The following is a 23791-nucleotide window of genomic DNA, read 5'->3' as shown; positions in this document are numbered from 1 at the left end:
TTCTGTAAAACTCAACTCTAAATCTGACTATGAGCCCTATTTGATATTACAAAAATGTCGTATCCCAACAAAACTATCATTTAATTTCATTTAACAAGTATCATCTAATAAGGACAATGTAAAGATAAAAATAACGTTAAATTATTGCATTTACAAATTTAAACATAAACTACCTTTTAAATAAAAAAAAATATGTGACCCCGACTATGAGTTTGTCTGATCCAAAGATAAACCAGCGAACATTTAACAATGAGTTGGAACTACACTGACCTATATACGAGTCATAACTCTAAACCTACTACTTGTCACGTCGTTAGCGAACGATCAGAATCTTTGCATCTTTTTCTCGACAAATTCAAAAGAAATAAGCGAACAGGATGGGAAGTAATTCCATGAAAGTCGGACGATGGAAATGGGTTAAAGTTAGAGAATAGATGAAGCAAAGCGGGATCGACGAGAACGATAAATCACAAGCGGGGGTGTAATTCGACGAGTTAGACAGTGGAAGAAGAAGATAAGTCGTGGACGAAACGATGATTGATCGGAGGAATCAATCGAATGGAATATCAGACCGTCTTCGTCGGCTGTCTTCCTTCAACCCAGTGCTATCTAATCGGTGCAAACTCAATTATATCGAGGCATACGATAGACGTTCGCGACTAAGAATCGCTGTGCATTCGTGTTCCTTGACCGAGCCGTGTATATTTGTCATCGCTAATTGACTACTCGCGTGTAGCTACAGTATATACGAGTAGAGCTTTCGAACGATCGTTTGTTTGATGATAGGGGGCCATCTAAGTGACGGAAATAGGATCGAATAACGTGGAGTATAATAGATAGAGTAGGTCATTTATTTCCGAGGGAAATTCAAACAGCAATCGCGACCTGTGAATCCGTTCAAGTGTGCTGCAGCTTCTCAAACGGATACGAGTATGAGAATGTAAAGGGATGAGTGTAGTAGCATTACTCTGGTGAAAATGAAAGCCACATTTAATACATAATTAAATGAAGGTTTTATTAAAGAGTTCCAAACACCCGATGTTTTACATGCATACAACCATTCTGGAATTCAAAAATCTAATTGTTGTCTACTCCGTCATTCGAATTTCTATGATCATCATGGATTTTTCAAAATCACAAATAAAATCTTCTTTCTCGATGTAAATATTTAAAATCCTAAGAATATCAAAAAGTACTGTTATGTTAATTTTCACGTTTGAGATCAGTGGATTCCAAATTCTTATTCACAACATTCTATTTTTGAATGTATATAGTCATCTCTATTTTGAAATTCCGGAGTTCCACAGTCGAGTTATTATCAATCCTATATTGAAATTTGCTCCTTCTCAATGCAAATTCCTAATACTTGGAATTCTAAAATTATAATATCGATTCTCATTTCGGGTTACAAATGTCCAACTTCTGGATCCGCACGGTCCATTACGTGTTACGACTACAAAACGCCATCAAGGAAATTAGACCGGTTCCAACGATGAGATTAAACGTTGCCGCCAATAAGAATGAATAGAGTGGTGGCTGAAGGATGTCACGGGAAGGCGGAAGACGGTAATTCTCAATTGAATTCGGAGCGTTACCACGGCAACGACGTAAGCTTTAGCTAGAGTGTAAGTAAATTACAGGCTTACAATTAGTGTTCGGTGGAATTCGAGTTGGTATAAGGGTAGGGAGTACGGTGACGACGAAGGCTGGCCATCTTTCCGATGTGTCGACACCCCGAGGCACGTGTTGCCTCGAAACTAATGACTACGTGCCTTATCTTTAGTTGGGCGCCAAATGGAAGTTAAGGAACGAAAATGGGCAGGCTGAGTAGCCTTGTGTAAAAGAAACGAGCTGTGAAACCAGTCTTTTACCGCCTCTATTATGTTTCAACCAACGCTTGTATTATAACTTTATCGTACGACTTAAATTGAATAATAGAAAATGGGAGATCTGAATCGTTAGGAGGATGTCTATTTGGAAGTATTATTTTATTTTATATTATTTTAGTATTATTAAATATTTATATTATTTTCAAGCGTTTTTTCAGGATAAAAGATTACTATATAAATATAGACGATGGAATTAAAGATTTTTTACAAATGATTGATCGTCTTTCGAGAGAATACAGTATAATTATAGGATTCCTGATCCAAACGTTGTTAACGAAACGTTAATTACAGGGCGACTAGATTATTAGAAATAGATTAAATATATAATGTCTTTGACAAGTAAAAGATGTAATAATAAAAAAATTGATAAGAACGGAGGTAACGGGAAGATGCTGTGAAGAGGTTAGTCCAAATGAATCGCAAATAACGAAACAAAGACGAAAATACCGGTCCAGCCAAGGAGAACATAGACGCGTAATGGGATTTGTGGTTCACTTGGCCAACTTGTGGCCACACACCAGCCGACACAGAGACGAAGTCGAGCCTGTCTTAACCGCAACAACGTTCGTTGCCTCGCATCTGCCAGTTATAGATGCATGCAATTACTTTACCGATAATAATTCTCTCCTTAAATGTTATCATGTATCTTCTCAACAAACGTGATCTTTTATTTAAGCTATTATTATACTTGCCCTTTTGATAATAAAATGATGAGAACTGTCTAATTTCTGTCATCACATCGAACGCTGATATTGCACAGCAGTATAGCATGTTCTTGGTCAGAAAAAATTCAATGAAATAATAAAATATCTTTTCGCTTCAATACAAACCACAATGTTTGTCCATATCGTGCGTCTTCTGACAGAAATAGAAGAATCTTTTCCAAGTTTCTATGTAATTGGTACGTGTCAAAGGAAGGCCAGAAAACACAAGAGCAGAATAAAAATATCTCTCTCGTAGATGGCAGCCACTTTCGGTTTAACAAGCTCTGTTTATGCTGGCGTTGAGCAGTGTCCGACCGCGCGCCGACCTATTCCACTCGAGGGTGAACCTCGTAACACTTCAGAGACGTTCGGGAAAACTAGCCAAGTGGTTCGCCCTGCCGACTGTTGACTAAGCTTCGAACAACATCTTGACAGCGGCTGAAGTGAGCCACGCTTCTCTACAATCAACCTCGGAATCGATATAGCCAGACGATTGCCTCGCAAATTGCCCGCGTTTCTCCGGGGAAATTGTTTCCAACGCCCCGTTGCATTGAAAATACGATGCAAAATGATTTTCATCGATCACCAGGGCCTCAACGATTTATTTGTCCTTTTAAATCATCCCTTTTTTTTGTTTCCTACATCTACGTTTGATACACATCGTGTGATAATTAGAGTACGAAGATTTGGATAGCAATTTATTTAATCCGTAGATCTTTATCGCTCGATTTACCTGCTCAATTCACACGATTCACTTTGTCCATGCACACGTTTCGAGACAACTTCGGTTGTTAATAATGGGCCATTAAAATCTGTAGCCGAACCGTGAATTCGTTTGTTATCACGACTGCTTGACGCCATTATGCTAGCCGTGTGATCTCGTTTCATCAAAGAGGATTTCAATAGAAAATAACTCAAAGAACCTTCAATGGAGATAACATGTGTAACCGAGTTCCATCATCGTCACATACGCAACAGACCCATTATTTTGCATGGTAAATCTGTTTGAACAAAAACAATTTCTCATCCATTACTACGTATCAATACAAATGCAGTCATGTTTTGCTCAAAAAGAAGATATCTATTGAAGTATCTATATAAGATCGAAAAAAGAGAAATAGAAGAGGAAAATGGAAAATTCGGAACAATTTGTATTGATACCTACCATTTACTTTTTTATCGTGGCAGATCGACTGAATGTTGATTTAAAATGAATTTTAGATAGAGTTAAAACGAATTGGCCAAAGAATCATTTCTCCCACTTCAATTTCTTCCACATCTAAAGTAATTAGGAGATTTTAGTTGAACTCATTATCTTGATTGCGTCGAGAATTCGATTTCAGTTTGATATTAGCATTCGATCGAACTTCTCGCTCGAAACTTATAGGATATCTGTGTTTCGATTGATCGGTACGAAAGAGAATTTTTAGACAATCGAAATTAGTTTCAAGTAACCGGCTTCGTTAATAATTCTTTTATGAGAAGAGTAGAATATAAGAGGGTTTATCGTTACTTTCTGTTGAAATCTTTTCGTCAAAATCTTTCTCTTCCTCTCTTTCTCTCTCTCTCTCTCTTTCTCTCTCTCTTTATCAAAATTTACATTCAGCGAATGAAAATACTCAATAAAATTCTTGAAACGTTTGAAACTAGTGAAGCATAAAAATTCATAAAAATCCAACGATAAAAGGGTCCATTGTTGCTTTTCACTAAAATTTTCACAAAAATGTATATTCACAATAAAAAAGGAATCGATGGAAAAGGATAGCAATTTGCAAAGTTTAAACTAATTTTACGCGAAAAAGACAGTGAAACACAATTGCTGGCGAAGTAAAACGTAATGCGTTGGCAATAGAGATAAACGCACGGAATTCTTTGAGCTGTTGTGCATGGAATTTGGCGAAAGTAATGGCGACGTAATCGAGCGTAAGAGCGTTTCGCCAGTATCGACCTCGAATTGGCAAAACATGTCCATTATTGGACGCTGTATGACGAGTGAGTTTTTCTCCCTCCCTCTTTGTACGTACTGCGAACGCGATGTTTGTAGGAGAAAAATTGCGATATTCCCAACGGGAATCATGGATTTAAACATCCATTCGATGTATTTTCGCATCGCAATTCGTGACTTTTTTATTGGACATATTTATCTACGGCAAATATCGATATTAAAAAATCGAAGTTCGTGAAATTTGATATCAAATTAATATATTACATCTTAATTACGTTTCTACACATTTCTGCGTGAAACAAACTGCGTGAAAATACGTAGGTAAATATTCGTATTTTCTCGCCTACATTTAGGAAACGTTTTTTCATTACAAAAAAGGAAAGAAATTAATCTATATATCTATCGAGTTTTATTACGTATTTTAAAATAATTTTCAGAAAAAATTCTCGTCTGAAAAATGGTATTAAAACTAGATGCAATTGAAATAAAAATAAATTTGATACAACCGAAACTACAAGTTTTAAATTAATAAAAAACTAAAAGGAGAATATGTTGTGAAACAAGTAGAAAATTAAAATTACATGTCAGACTGTTAAAAACTAGAAATAAAAGAGGGAAACAGAATATTGCACGAATGATGCAATTAAAAAAATGGTTCTATTAAATTCTTGTATCAAAAAAAGAGTCATTAAAGAAATCCTTGATAACTCTCAATTCAAAGATGTTAACCAGAAAAGAAACAATTTAATTTGTCAAACGATTAACACAGAACTGCACAACAGAAATTATAGTAACAGCTATTTTCCTATATTATTATTCCTTACATTATATTCAGTTCTCTGATACTCGTACATCATTAAATAATCAAGTGTCTAATAATCTCAGTAAAAACTGTGAATAATATATCAGTGAAAGTTCAAAGCCCTATATATCAAAGGTAATTAGAAAAAGCATATATTATACTGATACGCGATATAGTACAACTAAAATTTCTATTGAAAAACGGACATGAATACCAGCGATCATTTGTAAACTAGAACGTAATGTATACCTTTGAGATACGAGTGGAAGTATCACGATATTTCTTTGTGCTGGGCACAACGAGCTACAAATTGGACCAAAAGATAATACTTTTACGTGCGAATTTTTCTGATTTTCCATTTCAAGCACGTATCAGGTCGTATGGTGACGTGAATCAGAAAGACTGCGAGTGAAACGGGGCAAATTCAATCCCATTTGTGACAATTTCCATACGGTGTTCCTAATTTTATCACTAATTAAAATCGAGTATTAAGATCTCTATTATTACATTATTAGATTCATATTCGTTTCTCTGAAATTGACAAGTCAGAGTTAAGAAATACAAAAGATCGATGAATTAGAGTTTTTATAAAGAGACTATAGGAGCTTAGAACTCTAATCTGAAGTTGACTTGAAATTGTGGAAAGGAACAATTACCTGATTGGATTGCTCGATCGAGATTAGACACAGACCTTAGCCAATTAACTTAATCAGGTATTCCACGAACTCTGCCTCTTCAAACCTGATGTTCACAACATCCAACTTCGATCTCTCATACTATTTTGCTTCACACATTTCACCATTAATTCGCGAACACCTATATAACATGGGAAACAAACCCAAACACAGAATAAAAAGAGGGAAAAAGGACAAAGTCCCTTTGAAAGCCGAAGTTGGCGTCGCGAAGCGTCGCATCGCCAGCCGATCGCGAGCAATGAAATCGATGAGTGACGACCGATAACCGGGGACCGGAACTGAATCGAGGCGGAAGCCAAACGACGCCAGTTTGATAATCGAATTCCAATTTAATCTTTCGACCGGCGAACGAGTCGCCACGCGTCGTCCAATAAACTCGGTCTCGAGCGACGCTCGCTGTCCTTCACCCTCTCCACTTATTCCTCTTTCCAACACTCTGGTTTTCGAGCTAGCTGGTCGCTGTGGACGATTTTTATCGGTGCCCCAGGATATATTCCATGGAACACCTCAAACGGCAAGCGCTGGTTATTAAAATTGGTCGGTCATGCGTGTCCTGCTCTTCCAACCAGTTCGGTGTCTTTTAATCGGCATGGAATTAATACCACCTCGCTTCTTTATCGAGCACCGGAACAGTTTTATTTACCGTGAGAACGAACAAGTTTGGGCATCGTTTCTTCTGGAAATTACGAAAAATATGGTTGGGACAGTTTTGTCGTATTGGATTTATTTGGTAAGGAAGTAAATAGGAAGGATGGTACCGATGTAATTTCGGTTTCTAATCGGAGAATTAATGGGGGTGGTTGTTTGTTGTAGAAGAAGATTTCTATTTATTTTGTGGTTAATTTTTGAAAGCAGAAAGCGATAATATTTCAACAAATGTTTTCTTAGAGATCAGCGAAAGAGTTATTTTTAATCTTCCTAGGAAATCTCATAAAATAACGTGTCTTTTCAAAATTAAACAGAAGAAGAAGCATTGACAGAGCACAATAGTAGAATGAATAACACAAACAAACTATCTAAAAAGTCAACAGGATGCTGAAAGCTGAAACGAAGCAATCAACTTGTAAAGCACTAAAACATTTTATTCCAACCACAGCTTTGTTTTCAATACGTAAGCTCTTCTGCCGTTTAAATGCCCATTGCAATTCTACCGTTTAAATACCCATTGCAATTCTCTCGTCTAACTCCTCTCGTCACGAAAGAAGATTTCTCTAGTGTTTTTTTATTTTTGTTTCCACGGCACAATAGCAAACGCGAACGGACGACTGGCATTTAGAATCGGTATGGTAAACATGTCGCGCGATTCGTCAAAATTCTATCTGTGGTTGAATATCCGCACATCATACACGGTGGCATCGGCAAACGAATCCTGCTAATGTCAGGACCTTTTCAGCCGCATTTCAACCGCGTCGTCGCGTAATGAATTAATGGCATTCTCGGCGTTGAAATGACTGAAGCGTGAACATTCCATTGAGACGTTTTTCGACGACAGAAGCACACTCTAGGCAGAATTTTCACCAGAATTGTTTTCCAATTCTGAATACTAATAGAATAACAATTGACTATAAATAGGACTCTAGGAATATTAATGAATAATAGGCAGAAAGAAACTTGGAGAAAAATATTCTCCTTACGGACAGCAACGTTTAGAAAATTAAGATACAATGAAATTCTATTATTTCGTATGTTACAATTTGACATTAATTGTTATGCTAGATATATATACATACATATACATATACAGGGTGGTTGGTAACTGGTGGTACAAGCGGAAAGGGGGGTGATTCTAAGCGAAAAAAGAAGTCGAAAATATAGAATAAAAATTTTTTTTTTAATTTTTCCATCGAGACAACGATCTACAGTGAGATCCGTTATAACGTACCGCACGCGTACCGAGCGAAAATTCAAAGTCGATTTTCTTGAAAACAAAGCCTCGAACGAAAAATTTTTATTCCATATTTTCGACTTCTTTTTTCGCGTAGAATCACCCCCTTTCCGCTTGTACCACCAGTTACCAACAACCCTGTATAACTATTGAAACTGTGTTTAATCTTTATACTGATTTCTCAATCGAAACGTGTGCTATGTATCTTATCAACACAGAACATCTCACTAGTAAAATGATTTTATTGTAAACAGTGATGTGTGAGCCATTTGAAACAGTCTATCTTAGAACTTTCAAAAACGGAAATTATTTTTTCTTTTAACTAATACTTGACGCCATACAAAAAGAATCTCACTCTTGTTAACCAATCAAGAGCAGTTACAGGGTAAGAACTATTCAAACAAGGAAACATTGCTAATACGTTCCTCGAGAGAAGATACAGAAACCCGATTCTCAAAGAAACTCAATTCCGTTCTCATTAATTCGTTCTAATTAATTCACTTTACCCAGGAGCAATTTTCCATTGCATATCTGCAAACGTCGAATCTACTTCATGGAAAAGTCTTCGCGAACGTCCAAGTTATTAAAGATGAAAAGAAAAATCCACGTGCAAGAAAGCCAAGTGGAAGAAATGACAGAGCTGGAAAGGGGAAAACGTCGATAAAATCGCGGGAGCGAAGCCGGGAATATTTTCTACGATGATTACGAATTATGAGCATTGCTCCTTTCGTTTCTTATTTAGTAAGAAGAAGATCAAATAATCGACGTTCCTCCTTTTCCTGTTACACGTATAATAAAGCTTCAGCAGTAGACAATGTCCTCTGCGGCAATCATTTTCACGGCAGAAATATTCTTACGAGGCTAAGACTTGACGCGTTATATATTTTAGCTAAGATCGAGCTTTGTTTAATTTTCCCCGGAGTTGAAGTATTTCGCGTTCCTCTTTCCACGAATATTTCTCGTCTACCTCGCCTTTGTGGGTACTACTTCTTGGAATTCTCTTTTAGTTCCTTCGCGACAAATGAATGAAACAAACCACCGAGTATATTCGGACTTTTCTAAGGTACGGGAGAATATTGAAACCACGACGGTGATCAAAGTAACCAATCTGTGACTTTTTATAGAAATTTTATTTTAAGAAATTTAATGATTTTTTGTAAAATATATGAACGAAACTTTGCTTTTCTCTTTATATTCAAATGACCCAATTTTTAAAGATTATGATATGGATAAGAATATTATTATTTCGTGTGTTATTTTACAGACGCTCGCTGCGAATGTAACGATTGTTAATTCGCATCGTAAAGGCTACTATGCTCGAAGCTAATCGGTTATCGTAGTGTTAAGTAACAAATGAAACTGAATCATTCGAGAAAATAACAAGTGAAATCTCGAACATAGTTCGCGCGATTGTCGCGTGGTCCGGGCCACACCCAGTGAAATTGGATCGTCAGAAGTTATCAAATTTTTCGGAACGATCCTGAAGCAGTCGTGAAAGTAACCGGATGGAAGGTAGATGTGGGAGGGATCCCGCGAATAATAGGACGGATAAGATTTCCCTGTCTAGGAAAAATTGAATCGTTATCATGAACCGCAACCGGCTAAGGCTGACGCGTGCGGTTTTGTTGCTCGTGCCGGCTTATGACAGAACTATCGATCCTACTACTGGTCCAACTCGAACTTTTCCTCCGCTTCCCCACTCTGTTCGTAGCCTCTCTCGTCCATCCGAAATTCCAATGCTCTTTCCCTTGTTTCGGCCTGATCCCGTGCGTGAAATACATCCTAAGAGCATGGAAAGCGGTTATGTTACGCGAGTGCTTTACGTGCCTGTTGTATTGTGTTAGTTCGGCAATCGATCCTCTTCTACCCGCCATTGGCCATTACTCTCAACTTTGATCAAAATTTCTACGTACTTCAAATTAATTGACACATGAGTGGTATTACGGATTTAATTAATTCTGATTTGATTTTATTAGGTGTTGATGGCGAGACAAATTTGTATTCGTGGTTGTGATGTTTAAAGCAATTGTGATGGAATCAGTGCTATGATGCAAAATACGGATAAGACGAATTGGGAATTTTCGAATTCCAAGCAAGGTTTCGAAGAAATTAACCCACCCTCTTTGTATTTTATATATTATTAACACTAGAACTACCACATCAGTCGAATTGACTGGTTTAACAAATTTTTTCAAATTCCTACTTCGTGTTATATTTTTTTCTGCAATGATGTAACGAGTTTCGCAAAGATCACTAAAAGAATAATATAATGAATTTTATTTTGTTTTTTATGTATTCAAACTCAAAATAATTTTGTATCAGGGCTACTTTATACCAGTCAAAATGACTGGTACTTGTCAAACTGTAAAAGGGCCCTGCAATCTGTTTATCGAACCCCAATTAACCAGTTTCCTCGTTTTGTACAACTTCGCACATGTTTTTATGATATTATGATATTAATTATGAGGAAAATTCCGGATTGATCGCTAGATGGCTAGATACTAACACTAGAAATACCACACCAGTCAAAACGACTGATTCTACAATTTTATAAATGTGTCGACCTTCGTTTAGGGACCATAGTCCTAGGTGGATTAATAATACCAAAAATGTACTACATAACATGGAATTCATTCAATAACATGGAATAATATTTTTTAAAGACCAATCATTTTGACTGGTTTTGGTAGAAATAGTTTCGTGTTAACTATCGGTAGTTCTAGTGTTAACGTAATATAATATTAATATAATAAAGATGTAACAAAAGTATTATATGAAACGCCATATTTTGAATATTTTATATTTTTTCGTATTATACGTATTCTATTCGTTTTGCACATTTCAATTCTCTATAAATCCATGATCTAGTTACAATAGAGACCACGTTTAACCGAGCACGAAACAGGAGCGGACGTAAAGAAAATTGGTCTCCGGTTATCATTTCTTAGACATATTGCTCTACAAGATATATTTGAAGAACGGACGTGAGATACATAAGCCATCTTCTCCTTTTATTAGAAATACGTTTAAAATAAAACAATATAATCGTAGCGCGATACAGGCTTAATTTTAATGATTATCATGTCCGAAATCAACGCGGAATAAATTATCGAGATGCATATATCGTCACGTCAATTTCACTGATGAAAATTCCACGTGACTAATATTGACGTTAACGGCGACAATAACAAATAGTGCGTTCGATAAAATGTAAATCGATCAGGTGTTTTCGCTATAAATTATAAAATTAGATCGGACTGTTCCATGTTTCCTTGATAATTTGATATTTGTCAACTCCTCTCATGGATTATTAAACAAAAATATAACGCATAAACATATCCGTATAATCATATTAAAAATCAACACAATCCGAACGTTAGTTCGTAGCGTTAAAGCTAGATACAGGAAAAATCCTGAAAACTTTCACGATGACCTATCATATAATAAAAACAAACCAGAAGCTATGAAAGCTCAAAGTTCTAAACATTTGATTCATAAAAAATTAGAAAAAGAGATCCGTCAAGTCTCGGATTTCAACAATATTGTATAAAATTATTAACCTAAAGTTTAGAATCACTACATGTTCCATCGAAGATCTAACAATTTTAAAAAACATATGAATTTAAAATTATCTAAAATTTTGAAAAATTCAAAGTTGAAAAAGAGAAACAGAGCACCCCATCTTCTACTGACACAAAACCCGTATAGAAATATACAATATACCAATTCGTTTTATTCTCGTCTTTATACAAACAGCATACAACCTCTTCGAAAGAATTATACAGAAAGATATTATTTAAAAAGACACGAAGAATTTTTCTAACAATTATATTCATTCTCTCCAAAGCAACAAAGTGCAGTCTGCTCCACTTTCTATAATCACTCTCCAAACGATAAAACGTCCAGTCGCCTTGCTGTCCGTGAAATTAACGAAATCAACACACGCGCTCGCGTTCGGTAATGCCGCATTATCGACATCCAATTCTCTGTAATCCCAAAACCGACAAATTGAAAAGGAGAAGAATACCACTCCATGTTTCTCTATCTGGTATTTCCGCTCCCTGCTTTCAGTTATACGCTTATCAAGGAAATGACGATCCACAGAAAATAGCATGAAAATAAGAGAAAAGAGTGAATTTACATAGACATTCGTAGTCTGATCATTAACATTGTCTCTGCACTAGATTTCTCTCTCTCTCTCTCTCTCTTTCTATCTATCTATCTATCCATCTATCTATCTTTCTCTCTGTCTCTCTCTCTCTCTCTCTCCTCTTTCTATTTTATACATATAACCAGAGAAATTGAATCTAATTTTTTAGAGATAACATTTTGGAAGAAATCAGACATGAAATATGAAGATCAGGTCAAGACCTCAGACAAACTAGCAGCTTTCTCGATTTACCTAAGAAATTCATTTCATTTTAGGAAAAAATGTATTAATTTTAATGAGCCTACAATTGGATTCGAAGAAATCTGGGTTGATTTTTTGTCTATAACGACTCTTCCAAATATTCATCCAGATAGTTGTTTGAAAATCTATCTCGCGTAAAAACGTTATGCAATTATAAAATATAGATATTTGTTAAATAAATACATGTATATATAATAAAAATAAAGCAAATAACCATAATTTTTTCGTTTACTCAGCGAATGCAAGGAAGCGTTGAAGCACTTCCAAGCTTAAAGCGACGCAGTTGACAAAGCCACGTGACTGGAAGAATCATATGCAAAAAATGTGCAAAACAACCAGTAACACCTGTTTTCCTCGTTTATCAAAACGGTCCCTCGTTTTTTCGCTCTTTATTTTGTGTTTTTCCGTTGATACATCGCGTTCAAAATGTGTTCAAATTGTGACAAAGGGACCACGTCGATTCCAGCGGCGGAACGACGCGTTTCCGTTCAACTTCTGGAACAATGCCGCTGATAATAAGATAACAGTCGTGCCGGCAAGATTCGTCGACGAGGTTCTGCAAACGAAAGAAGGTTACCGGGGAACGAGCAAAGGGCCTCCTGTCCTCGCACCATTTCGCTCCCTTTCAACCCCACCCCCTTCGTGAAATTCCTGTCCCGTCGCGATAACAAACTTCGCCCACTTGCTTTTCTCCCTGCGATGAGATCTTACCGGTGCCATTGTAACTGGCTCGTCTCGCCCCCGCTGAATCGCATTATTTCAAACCGCGGCGGTCAACTTCCAACACGTAGCACATGCACGACGTACATCGGACGAGGCTGAAATAATTAGCCATGCGATTCGCGGTTTCGCGCGTGTCGTTGGTCGGACGCGTTACGCGGTTTGGCTTTTCAAACGACGTCATTGGGGTGTCAGGATTTGCTAAATTAATCGGTGAACACGGTGATGAGTTCGGACTAGACGCATCTCGTGGGAATTCTTTTCGTTCGGCTCTGATTAACAAGTTAATTCGGGGATATAGGCGTAAGCAATTTTTAACGATTGAAGTTTAAAGTTCGTATTTCACGGTAATGATATGTTTGATTATCGATTATTAATTAAACAGCGCATTACGTATTACTTATTAAAAAGTATTACACTACTAATCGTGTATGTAATATTCCATTATTATTCAAAAACATGAAATTTGAAAATTCCATTAATATAATTTACAACCAGACTTTCCCTTCGCAACGTTTCAAAAGCAACTAATCATTGATCGTTGAAGTGCGTCTCTTTACGCAATTATGACAAATTTAAAGTAGCAGACATGCAAAGAATGCATATAATATATAAGAATACATAAAATATCCAACCTGGAGTATTCGTCATAATTCTTAGTAGACGAAACAAATTACTATGTAGGTTCCATTCTTTTAAGTCTCTTTAAACAAAAATATGGAATTACGTAAAAATCCGCAGTCTATCGATCACAAATAAAATATAAATTTGACGTATCCAGAAATCTGGTAACACTGTGCTTCGCTGAGTAACAACAACGATGAGTACAGGGGGAAAAAATCGCTGAGAATCGTAGAACATCAAGCTCGTTTTCACGTTGATACAAAAGCTATTTCAATGAACATCGGCAATTTTCCGCCATAGCGTGGGCTGTTTAGCCATATAACGGCTGCAAAAGCGACCGTCCCGGTCTCTGGCCTCTATTATTCGACTGGCATTAACCATTTGCGGCAGTGAAAATGCAAAATCGAAAATTCGTGCCTGGACGATTAACGACGGGCCCGTGCGTTCGTCGCGTGATTCACGGACATTTCCGGCTTCTCGTTGATCTCTTAATTCACCGGCCGGAACGAAGTTCTCCCATTTCTGCCCCCTCGGGGCGACCAGAAGGGGGAGAGAGGCGTGTCGAATTGAAACGAAATTACTCGCGAGTGCGCGAATCGTTCGAGAGCTAGTTGGGTAAGCACCTCGTGCTGTTAATGAAATTTTTGTTCTGTGATTTCGTTGGAATTTTTTTCTCGTAACAGAAAATCGAAAAAGAAAGAAGGGAATAAACGGGGGAACAGAGAGGTAAAAAAAATTTTTTTCCCAACGAACGAACATCCGCGCTATACGTAGCTTAATTGTGGGGCACTTTTGTTAATCGGCCAAAGCTCTTGATATTTTTCAGAGGTCCATGTACGAATTTCGATGAGGAGATGCTTTTTCGAGAAATTATTTCGTTGGATGATGATTAAAAATTCGACGTGTTAAGACTCTGTACTGCTATGAAAATTTTTAATTTCTCTATCATCGGTACAATTATTCATAAATCTTCCATATTCGTTCAGTTTCGTGTAATGAGAATCCCACTCTTACGAGGAATACGGAATGTTGTACGTGGTAGGCGAATTTTTCGTGAAGAGAATGATAGGAAACAAGGATAACGATTCTTTAAACATGATATCTTATGCAAAGTACGAAATTGTGTGAGTGAAGTTGCTACGCCGCTAAATGATTTTTCGCTACTTCCTCATTTTTTAATATTTCTTTACGAAACTTCACCTATGAAACTTTTTACAGAATTTTCCCTCGTGAGCCGTTTGATCCTCTTCCGTATTACTTCGAAGAGCATTATCTTACGACACTTTTAGGGCGTTACATATAACTCGTTTACAGAAGATCTCATAATCGTAGGATTATGAAGTTGCAGTTCCGTTATGACGCGCTAAAAATCATCGAAGCTACCGGATAACAAAGTTGTCTTCTAATTCCACTAATCGCCTCTTTAAACTAAACGAGCTGATGATTCGATTAACCGTGCAGGTATATTGATTACGTATACGCTGTAACGATTTTCCATCCGCCTATGTGCGTCACAATTAGGATTGCGTTAGAATTAGGATGAATAGATGATAAGATGTTTGAGAGATTCTGTAGAAACGCTTCAAAAGGAACGGTCCGCCGATAATTGAAATTTCAAATAAAAAGCGTGATTGTACTGAAACAGGAATTTTTTCGCCATTTCATTTCATTGTTTTACCTCACTTTCAGAAAGTCCCAGGTACCTTATGACATTTCATATTTATTTATCTTAAAAAAGTACGATAAAATTGTCATCCAACGAGATCGAAAATTTGGGCAGAATTTACTTATAATTCATTTCATTTACGGATTTATATCCCAGAATTATCATCGAGTCAAAGGGAACATAAATCCTTTGAATGGTTCGTTAATATAACGGTGCAGCGAAAAGTTAAGTTGAAATAATCCATGGCTCGATTTATCGTTGGTTGATCCCCGTGTCCTAATTCGCGAGAGTTCGCTCAGCTTGGTGAACGAAGTTATACACATCGATAATTCTGGGTGACGCATCGTTTTCGACAACGTGTGACAAACGTTATTCCTTGCGAAACGTTAATCGCGCGATCCCGTGAGACACATGTGAAATTTGCGTCCCATCAAATTCGATGTTTCGTCGCGTCTTTTGACTTCGTCTCGCGATACAAGCAGAGTTGATTTCAAAAATTTTCCAACGATTCCTAGGACGAAAATTTAATTAGACTTCCACTTCGTTCCACTGTCTTTAAATTCCATTCGAATTCCATTAACAATCTGAAAACAACTGGACACGCTATCGCCCCGTGCCGATAAACTACTCTATAGCGTTAATCGTGTTAATCACGTTCTCGTGATCGCTCGAGATTCAGTTTCAATTACTTTCTTTAGCAACGATGAAACGAGCTAAGCGGTTAATTATATTTTATTAGGAGAACATGGTAAATGCTGTAATTAAGGACCACGTGAAAAAAATGTCAGAATTTCTCTTTTGTTCATTTCCTAGCTACTTCATCACATAGTGGCTAAAAAAGTATATCTTAAGAAAAAAATGTTGAAAAAGGAAATAACCTGAAAGACTCGAAGATATAAAACCATTTGAAAATAGTTGCTGCAGAATATTTTACCAAAGTAAATTTATAAGAAACAGTATTTCTAAGAGGAAACTTTAAAACGGCGAAATTCTCTGTTGACGATTTTTTGATAATTCATACCCGCTCTAAATTCTACGACAGAAGAGCACAGGATCGTAAAATGATCGCACGTCAGATTGAACCAACGTGAAGACGTCCGATAATCGTGTTATCGCTGCAGGCTCGAGACTAATTTGATTAGCCTCTTGTGAAGGATACGGCAGAATTCTCCAACGGAACTGATCTGTCTTCCAGTCGATAGAGGACAATTTGGTGCTTGTAGAGCGAAAAAAGTTAATGTGATTATCTCGGCATTTACCGAGGACTTTGGGTCATTGTAGTTCAAAGTCTTAAGAATTTTCTTAACTTTAATGGATTTTTGGAAAGATACTACGGAAAGCCAGAATTTATTGTTTCCAAAACTCAAGATAGAAGATACGTTAAAGTGTTAGTTTCTAGATGAATATAATCTAGCAAGCCGAACATACTATGAAGTTTTTCAATTGCTATTTATCGAAACAAAAAGAAGTGAACAACTATCAGCACCCTCTTCGTCGTTCGATCAAAGATGTATAGTGGCTTCATCTTCTTTTGTGCTTTAAAGTTGTACGTTAATTTGTAATTTGTACGAACGTTGCATGAACGAGCGTGCAAACTGGCGAACTACGTGTTACGACCGGTGTAAATGACTGATAACGCAGCTAATAACGATCGAATAACGCGGATACTGAAATTTCCAGTCAGTCACGAAGCTTCGAGCAACGCAAATTGAGACGCTGCAACGATATTAACCGTGTTACTAGCTGTTTTGACGCTGGATTCTCTCGAATCGAATTGGGCACGGCTCGAAGCACACTTTCGAAATGTTTGCAGATTAGTTGGGAATTAATTTTGCGTTGGCCAATGAATTGAAATGATTTACGCTGATCAAGAACAAAATTGCAGTGTATTATGTTTAGAGACTAATGATAGCTTCACTTTGTTTTCATTGACTATTTTTATAGAAATTCTTTGAATCAGTTTTTGAAGACCTGGGAACTTTTTCAACTTGTTAAAGAGCGATACATTCTGCAAGTGAAAACTGGGATCATTTTTATTATGAATGTTTCGTTTCAGGAGCTCTTTTTCTTTCAACTGTGCTTAATTAAAGTCAATTAAACAAGTCCTCCGCCTCAAGAATATTTAATATTGTATAAATATAAAATATAATTAAAATCAAACTCTCTATCAATTTAGTATGGAACATTATCATCACCAAAATTCTTAAAATTAATCTAAGAAGATCATCTTCAAATATGGAGCAGAAGTGCAAAGAAAAATCGATAAGGTCCTTAAATGAAGAAAATTGTGGGTAAAGTTAAACTCTATTTCTCGCTTCCAGATATTAAAATATAATATTACACATAGCCATGAAGGCTTGGAAATCCATTTAGAAAGTCTTCTAGATAAATACAAATTTTCTATATTTTTCGTAGCGAAGAATCCATTTATACCACTTTTCCACTCAACTCATTTTCCACTCGAAATTATCTCATTGCGTTTCAATATTGCAGCAGCAAAGCTCGAGCGTTGCGCACGTACAAATCGCTTCCGAACAATTTTTTAACCCAAACCACAATTCTGTGTCAATGGTGGATAAATCGAACTCAGAACAATCGCGACGCCAAAACCTGCTCGACTTTCCGGAACACGAACTTTTCCCTTGGATCGATCGTCGCCAGGTAAATGGCCGCGAACTGTATAATCTGAAAGCTTGGAACTCACAATCGAAACAGAAAGAGGAGGGAAGGTTGGACCTTCTCTGTAGCGGAACGGAAACGCCGCAACTTTTCTGTTTCGAAAAAATGGAGAACACACAGAACGCAGCGTGTATAAAGTGAGCCGTTTTTATTCGTTTTTGCGTTCGCACTGTACTGTTGTTAAGCGAATGCAAGTTGCAACGTTGTCCCGAGGGACGTCGTCTCTTCGTCGGAATGGCAACGTTATCTGCGGCACTGGGTTCCCTTTAAATGCGTTTTTGCGCTGACAAAAGCGAAACCGGAAGCAGCGTCATCGCGTCTCTTTGGGCCACGATTCAGCGTCGCGGAACCTGGCTGAAATCTGTTGCTTTGTCGAGTCGAAAGGAAAAGGTTCCGCTCTGTAACGACCGTAGTTGAAGAATAAAATGTCGAAGGCGCGGAAGTAGCTGGTTTCGCGTGTTTAAAGTGCGATGGATTCGTGGTCACGCTGGAGATACAATGTGGGACGTCGATGACATTTATGAATTTATTTTATATTTACACCATCGACGATCTGATTTTCATGATGCAGTCTAGCGTTTCAAGCTATCCATTTAGAATTCGAAATAGGAGATTATAGATCATGTGGACCTGTATGGATAATATTAGCAGATTCGCGGTCGATAACTTTATTCATATCGTAAAGTATCAAACCGCAGATTTCTACAATTATGAGAAAGATTTATAGAGCTCGTTGTAAAATATTATGTTCTGTATTGTTTATTATTGATAATTCAAATAGTAACAGTACCGGATAATTGGTCTCTCTGAGCCCTCTTGCACGATTGAATACTAATTCAATTACTAACGAAATTTTACTAATTGTCAGTACCGACAATTGGAATAAATTTCGCAATAATAAAATAAATGAAATTGACCGTGAGCAAATTTTATAAATCACAAATCATCCGATACTGACAAGTCACAAGCTATATATCATAAACCTCATTTTTAAATTTTACAATTTTGTGAGAATAATTATACTGCGATCTACAATTTTTATCTCTAGAAAATCATTCATTTTGTTACCAATCTTTCTGCTATTATACAAGAGAATTTTGAATTTATTCTGCATTACAACAGTTACTTATAACATTCCGCAAATAATATTACTTAACTCGTTCACTGCTGGTTCACTTACGGTCTGAGTAGTGAAAGGGTTAAATTTCCTTCTCTTTCCTTCTCCTTGAAATTGCATCTTTGTAGAATATTTTAAATACCAAAGTCTCAGCGAAACTCTACGAAAGAGCAAAGAAGATCTATCGAAGAGAACAGTTTTTGAGAAACACGATAAAGACAGGAATAAGAACAGTTGACCCAAAATTTCGTCGGATACATTAAAAAGCTACGGTCTAATAAATTCTGAAACATGCCGAAAGCCTGTTCGATGTAGAGAACCGCAAGCCAGCAGAATTCTTCCGTGGATGTCGTCGTATAGGGATGTTCGACATTCTTGGCGAGCGAGTCTGCGAACGCGTACGACAATAAGTCACGCTTGAATTTCCAATAGCGATGCTGCGCTACTCTTGCATCTTGTAGTAGACCATCGTTCCACCCTGGTATACGCAAATTTTGGCAACCTCGAGTGCTCGTAAATGCAACGTGCGGATTCGTCTTGTGCTTCCGTCGCAAGATAACGACCGAGGCAACCGTAAAATTTCAGAGAACCGTGCGATTTAGATCGTGGATTCGTTGACACGTGAGAATTCTTTCTGGCGCGAAAAAATGAATTTTAAATGACCCATGGCTGGCTGAACCGTCAGGAACGATATTACGAGTTCGACGCGCTACGTCCAGGGAAATTAATATGGCAAAATCGATAAAATTCTGGATGAAAACTTCACAGTTTCATACATTCGTCTTGTATCGAGTTTTATAGTTACGAGTTTTGAAAATAACATTTTACGTTTATACTTGGGTTTGATGTTAACTTTAAAAATTTTACGAATTTTGAATTTGACACTAGAAGTATTTTTTATATATAGGTATATACCTATATTATCGATGAAAAACTTCGAATCACCTTCCAGGTTATATGTATAGCGAACTTTCTACCAATTTTGCTATTTGACAATCAATACTATAAATATCAATATTGATTTCCCCTCTTTTTACGGACCTTTATCTAAAAAGTTTTCCAAGGGGACTTTTTATGGGTGAGCAGATTCGAAATGTAACGACAGAAACACAACACAGAGACAGACGATGTTTGTTCGTGTGACGCATTCAGCGCGACTTCATTGAAGCTCACCGTTCGTTTCTTTCTCCTTGCTGGAACATGTGCCCTGCCGTTCGCTATTGTGAATCGACCAGGCTGGCCAACGTTCGCCGGAAGCCTCATCGCGCGTCGCGAATGTCAACAGTGGCGCAAGCTTTGACCACTCTCGCGGAATGGATGACGATCTCACGACATAACGTACGTTCAATTGAAAACAGCTCTTCGATTTCTATCGCTTTTCCAACGAATGTTGATATGTGACATTATTGAAGTTTAACATAGTCGTAGAGCAAGAGATGGTTTTAACAGATTCTCGTAAACATTTAGTGTTGCGATAAACAAAGCTGAAAACATCTTCGTACGAAAGAAGATGTTTCGCATTTTTGAGACAAACATTTCTATGTTTATCCTCGATCGAAGATAAAGAACTAAATCTCAAATATACACTTATGGAGTCCCAAAATTTTGCACACTTCATCACGAAACACAGAAAGGTGTTCTACCTAGGATCCTATTCATAGACGAAGACTCTCAGGTATCTATTCCCATGCACCGTTCAGCATCTTCAGAAGCGAACGTCCCTGCGTCAAGCCGCGCGTCGCGTAACACCATCGCGAGAGACCCAAAAATCCATCGACGGAACGCGAGCAATGAAAAGGATCCCTTACCTCAAAAGAGGCGATCAGAACGCAGTACTGTGGAAGGACAGGGATGCCGGACGATCCTGGCTACCTCGAGGGAAGCTCGCCCGGGCGGCATGGCTCCCACCTCTTCGCCCTGTGATCCTCCCGACTGCTGCCCGGCAGGGTGTCCTTCTTCCTCTGTTTGTGCTGATTCGTTTGGCAACCGCGGACGTTGTTCGCACAGAGTGGAAGTCGAAATACGTCGAACACAAGAAAATACCAAAGTATGCTTCCGTATACACCGTAGTAGAACAAAGATCCTTCAACGGCAGGACCTTAGAACTCGAGAGTGTCAAGAATACGCGTCACGACAACGACGACGACACGATTCTCATTCCGGTTACGTCTTCTCGGTGTACGCGTCACACTTGGACTGGTACGATACGCGTCGATAAGAGAGGAGGCGAGAAACGCAACAGAGCCGAAGGATCATCCAACGAGCAAGAAAGAAAAAAAGTCGTTGATCGAGATGACGTTGGCTACTGTGAAGACAGGGAGCGTGACACACACCAGGTCCAGGGTTGGTAAAAAGGACGATCTCTCTAGGGAATCGTGGTCGGCTGTCGAACAGGATCAGAGAAAAGAGAGCACAGAAAACTAGGCACAGGACACGATGGCCCGGCCACTGCGCCGGCACTGAGGCTACGCCGCAGCCTCGCTCTCCTGCTACTCCCTCCCCTCTCGTTGCTCGACTAACTCTCTCTCTCTCTCTTTCCTCGACTCTCGTTCCCCGCCTCTACTTCTCTCTCTCTCTTTCTCTCTCTTTGCCTCTCCTTCTCCCTCTCCAAGTTCAATTTCTCTCTCTAACCGCCCCCTACGCGTCTACCTCTCTTCTGTTGCACACACCTCTCCGCCACCTCCCGCTCTCTCTTTTCGGATCTCCGCCACCCCTGACACGCGCTCCTCACCCTCACCCCTCTTCCGCTATCCTCCTTCCTCCCTAGACGCAGTTTCTATCTCTGTTTTACTAGCCGTTGCATCCCTCTCGCTTTCTCGATGCTTCTTTCTTGATCGGGATAGGTGTCCGTGTTTTCGAACGCGCGCCCCTCCCGTAACCTTTTCTTGAATCCTCTGCTTCTTTCTTCAATGCCCGGTCCTCTTCTTTTCTAACATACATCAACCGGGCTTCGAGAGGTTTGTTTGCATTTTCTTGGTTTTTTCCGCTAACCTTTTTATCCTGTTCCTCGCCGCATCTTCGTTTCGAACGCTACCCATTCCCTATTCCTTTCGGAGAGTTTCTGGTTTTGTATCCTAATCTCTACTTTCTCGTTTTCTGTGGATTCATTCGAAGCATCCTCTTGGTGATTTTTCTTACCACAATGTTTTACATGTTTCTTTATCTTCAGCTTTGCGCTATTTTTATCTGGGAATACATACCTATATTATATATATTATTTCATATACATAAACGTGGGCTATTCGTTTTAGGGACGCTTCGAATTGTGACGTGTAGCATTTATTACACGTCGTTTTTATTTCCTCCATTCAGTACCCTTTACCTGTTCTTCCTATTTTCTACCACCAATCTTTCATTTCGTTCACTTTCCTTCTTGTTTCCCGTTTTACCACGAACGTATTAGTCGCTGTGAAGTATTTGCTACTAAACTATAGTATTGTCCAGTTCCTTTCGTCGATTCCACTTATTTCACTCGTTGAATGCGTTCATCTTTCGTGACTTTACGTTTTACCTCCATCCTTTATTTACTTGTCACCTTTATTCTATCCCGATTTTAATCATTTTACGTTTTTTTTAGATTCCTGTTTTCGTTCCCATGCGTGTAGAATTTTCCATTCGTTTTCCTACCTCCATTAATCCTCTTACCAAACTCGTCCATTTCGTCCTCGTCATCCTTTATCGCAATTTTCTCAGCTTCTCCCTTCTCAGCTGCATCTTCGCCCGGTTTTCACCGAGATTTTCTTTTCCCATGTCTTGCATTCACAACCCTGTAGCACCCTTTTTACTTGTTTTCCTCTCTATCCTTTCCATCCTTCTCTGTTTCCCTCCTCTTTCAGCTATAGCGTTGGCACCGAGTTCCACGTCATCGAAAATTCTTGCTGTTCTACAGCGTTTCACCACAAAATTCAAGCTCGTGACGATCCTGGCACTCTTTCATCCCCCTCTAACCCTGCCGCAAACCCGTGTAGCCCATCCTGCTGGCAGCCTCAACGATGAAATAAACACAATCCACGGGATCTCTCAATGTGTCTCGTGAAACCACGAAATATTTAAGTCCATCACGTTCCTGTTTGCTGTTTCAAACTGAATGACGTCGAACAGTCTGCTCTTTTTTTTCTGCTAGTCAGCTTCTTCCAACCCTTAAATATTTGTAATATTTAATATCTAAGCTATTGCTAAATAAAAACGAGTAAGGGTTTAATAGAAGAGCAGTATCCTAGACATAATACAATCTCTTATTATTTTCTCTAAGTATTTCACGATATGCATAAAACGTCTGAGAATTCTAGTGAAATGTTTGCTCACATGACAGATGCAATTTTTCTTTTAAAACGAGATCGATTTTCTTATCCCTTGGATCGATTGGTAAGTGAAAATATGGAAGGAAGAAAAAGTGGAGCCTCTAGGAGCCACGACCTTCGACGTAGCGATATGATCGAGGATAAGGTTCTGATTTGCGGCATGGTCGCATTGTTATGCTAATAATATTCCGCCACTGGGCTGCAAGCCGTCGATGCGATAAAGATTTCACCACGATCCGCGAAATTCCTGACAATCGCATTACAGATGATAATAAAGATAGTCGATGGACAAAAATACGAATTCTACGGTAACGTGATGTTCGATTCGATGCGCCATGGTCACGTAAATCGAA

General features: G+C 38.2%; 1 protein-coding gene across 2 annotated transcripts in view; it reads right to left on the bottom strand.

Moving 5' to 3' along the window:
• The window catches only part of LOC117156703 (A-type potassium channel modulatory protein DPP6), a 118149-nt gene extending 96546 nt beyond the window's left edge, over positions 1–21603 (bottom strand). For both annotated transcript variants that reach the window (XM_076617685.1, XM_076617686.1), the window contains exon 1: positions 20946–21603. The gene's annotated coding sequence lies outside the window, so the exon portion shown is untranslated. The remainder of the gene's footprint in view (positions 1–20945) is intronic.
• Between the last annotated feature and the right edge of the window lie 2188 nt (positions 21604–23791).

Source organism: Bombus vancouverensis, chromosome 4, assembly GCF_051014615.1.
Source record: "Bombus vancouverensis nearcticus chromosome 4, iyBomVanc1_principal, whole genome shotgun sequence".
NCBI lineage: Eukaryota > Metazoa > Arthropoda > Insecta > Hymenoptera > Apidae > Bombus > Bombus vancouverensis.
This window is presented reverse-complemented; position numbering and strand designations above follow the sequence as displayed.